The 3,452-nt window shown below is 35.0% G+C and overlaps 1 pseudogene; it reads left to right on the top strand.

Moving 5' to 3' along the window:
* Positions 1 to 213: 213 nt before the first annotated feature.
* On the top strand, positions 214 to 2,823 carry LOC114423243 (annotated as a pseudogene).
* The last annotated feature ends 629 nt before the right edge of the window (positions 2,824 to 3,452 follow it).

Below are 3,452 nucleotides of genomic sequence, written 5' to 3'. Positions count from 1 at the left end.
ATTAATAACACGTGGGGAAACAAAAAGTAAAAGAAGTTCTTTTTCATTTAATATAAACCAATGTATAAAATAATAATGTAAGATGATCAAATTCTTTTCTTAATTAAACAAATTGCTTAAAGGGGAAAAAAGAAGTCTCTGCTGCCTTGTTTAATAGGACAGCTTTTGAAGAAAAAGCAAAACAACAAAATGTAGAAAAAATAAACTTGTGTGCATACTTAGAGTGCCCTTGTTTGTGAGTGCTTTCCCTAGTTGTTGCTTCAACATTCCAAGACTCTCTCCATAATATAAAACCCATCAAAGTTTACCCAACACCGTCATCAACAAGAATCTCTCATTTATATCACTCCTCAACTCAAAATCAAAGATTTCCAACTCCCATAAACCTCTCTCATCACCCCTCTGGACAAAGAAATAATAAAAAAAAAAAAGTCTCACTCCCCTCTGACCATGCTCTCTGTCTCTTTCCATCATAGAAGAATGCACCATCCCTTTGTCCTGAAATTTATTCACATCTGACATAGCCTTCAATCCCTCTGTGCCTGATGGGTATGATGCACACTCCCCTCTCTCACAATTCCCACATCACATTATTCCCCACCACCTGCTCCTTTCACCATTAATTTTGATCAAACCAAAGAGCCTTCATCCCTCTGCTCCTTTTTGAGGGTATGATATGAATATGACCCTTTAGTTTAAATTCTCTCAACACTCTACACCTAATATTCTTGTACCATATAGTCATATATACACCACTAACCACCAACGAGTTTCCTTAAGGCCATGGCTGGTGAGAAGCTGCATGAGGGTTCAAGCATGACACTTTTGCTCCAAAAAGAAAGGCTTACATGCTCCCCTGAACTTATTCGATCTTTTTGGGTTCAAAACTCTGAATCTTCTTTTCAAGGTGATTTGCTACCATCATGCTTTTGGCTTCTTTATTCTTGTGCTGACCTTTGCTTTCATAATTATCTTGGAGTTCCTGATTTTTTATTTTTTTGCACTTCTAAACCTTTTTCAACAACTTGAAATTTTCTAGAACAGAGAAAGAGAAAATAAAAGCAAGTATACATTATTTAAACAAGATCAGAAGTGGGTTTGTTATAGATTTTAATTTCCTTTTGATAATGAAGCTTTCCGATGAAAAACCAAGGAAAAAGTTAATATTGTTTTCATTGAAAATCGTTTGTTTTGAATTCTAGCATAGTTTGTTTATTAATATTTGGTGCCTTGAATTCAGGTTCAAAATCCTTGGCTAATGTTGTGAATGTCACGCAAAGGCCCTTCTTTCAAGGGCTTGAGAAAGAAGAGAACGGTGAGGATGAGGACTTTGGGGTGTGCCTAAATCAACCCGGTAAGAAAAGGAGGCTCACAAGCAAACAAGTGCAGTTCCTTGAAAGTAACTTCGAGGTTGAAAACAAGCTTGAACCCGAAAGGAAGGTCCAACTTGCCAAAGAACTTGGCATGCAACCAAGGCAAGTTGCCATATGGTTCCAAAACCGTAGGGCAAGGTTCAAGACAAAACAGCTTGAGAAAGACTATGGTGTGTTGAAAGCTAGCTATGACGTACTCAAAAGGGACTATGACAATCTCCTTCAGGAGAGTGATAAGTTAAAGGAAGAGGTAACAATTATTAGACATAAATAAAACCATTAGTATAATTTTCTCTTTTTTTTTCCTCTACAAATCAAAACGACTAAGCATGAATCTGACTTATTTGTGGCATTAAGACTACTAGTACTCCAACACTTACAAATTACAATACCTCATCAGATGCTTAAGTTCTTTCATAAGATTCTACTAATCGCTTGATAGAAATTGCACTTCAAGGCATCTCACAAGGCTAAATTGTTAAGATTTTAATATAGTTGGTTCTTGAAGTTGAAAGTGATGTAGTCATCATTTCAACTTTGAGAATTTTTAAAAATAACAACAAACACTCAAAACATCTTTCTCTGCCCTTTTTTTTGTTGGTACTACTATAAGTTCTTTATTAAAATGTCATCAGAGGTAAACATCAAATTAATCCATAAAATTATGAATGCATATCAATTTAGTCCTTTAAACTATCAATCAATTGATTCGAGATTAATTACAAAATCAAAGCCTGGGGATAACCAACGTTTGGTAAGTTCAAAGATTAAATTGACTAAATTTGTAATTTCAGGACGAATTGGTGTAATTCTCCATAATTTTATCGGAAATGGGTTAATGCCATAATGGTTGAATGGGTACAATTTCCTTGTTACAGGTTAATTCTCTCAAGACCAGATTGATTCCCAGAGAGCAAGAGGAACAGAATTTGGATGATACTTCCTGTGATGCTGTCAACTCACAGCATAAAGAGCAGAGAGATTTAATCACAAACACAGTTTCAGAAAATGGATCCAAAGTGCCACTTCCTGTTATGGTAACAAGCAAACAGGAAGATGCTAATTCAGCTAAAAGTGATGTTCTTGATTCGGATAGTCCACATTTCACTGATGGAAACCAATTCTCACTTATGGAGCCTGCAGATTCCTCCCATGCCGTCGAACCAGACCACTCTGCTTTCTCGCAAGACGAAGAAGACATCCTCAGCCAAAACATCTTGACCATGCCGTTCTTACCAAAGGTTGAAGATGTCTGCTATGATGAACCACATGAAGATTCTTGCAGCTTTCGGTTCCCAGTTGAAGATCAAACCTTCTGTTTTTGGTCTTATTGAGTTACTACTAGTAGGGGAATGTTAAAGTTCATTAGTTCACAGTTGTGATAACTCTGCACTAAAATGTTTTTGGAATTGAAGTTTCAATTCGCTAATATGCATAATTAAGGTTTCAATCAAAGATAACATATACCTTAACAAGGTGAAACTCCGATTTTAAATTAAATCAAGGGAAAATTTCAATTTAAAATAAAATCAAGGTGTAATCAAGTAATTAAACACAAGTCATTGATGTATGTATGAAGATAAGATTGAATGATTTGAGTATTATTCAAGTTTGATTCTTAAAAAAATAATTTTTTATTAGATTTTATTTATCTTTCGATTAAATATTAGATAGTCAAAGTCTTTTTCTTCCTATGAATCAAAGGATTAAAAAAAATTAACATGTTATTACATTGTGGTATTCACGGTAAACTAGAGTTAAGAAATTCATTTTTGGTCATAACCCAGGTTTCAAGGGCGGGTTTCAGAATTTCATTGTCCCAGGTCTTATTAGCACTAGGCAGGGCAATATGCAAGAACAAAATTTACAAATAGTTTTGGTATCCGTGTTAATAGCACAATTCACAATGAAATTTTAGGTGGTTACCGTAACAAAGAAGTGAAAGAACCTTTATTTTCCCGAGTGTCGGTTTGAAATCTTCAAAACCGTAACCATTGTTTTATTGTTGTAGTAGTACTATTTGGGAAGCTCTTTTACCTCGAGTCATCTCCCCTCAAAGGTCTTAAGGCACATTTTATC

Source organism: Glycine soja, chromosome 8, assembly GCF_004193775.1.
Source record: "Glycine soja cultivar W05 chromosome 8, ASM419377v2, whole genome shotgun sequence".
Classification (NCBI taxonomy): Eukaryota; Viridiplantae; Streptophyta; class Magnoliopsida; order Fabales; family Fabaceae; genus Glycine; species Glycine soja.
Note: the sequence above shows the minus strand (reverse complement) of the source record. Positions and strands in the feature narration are given on the sequence as shown.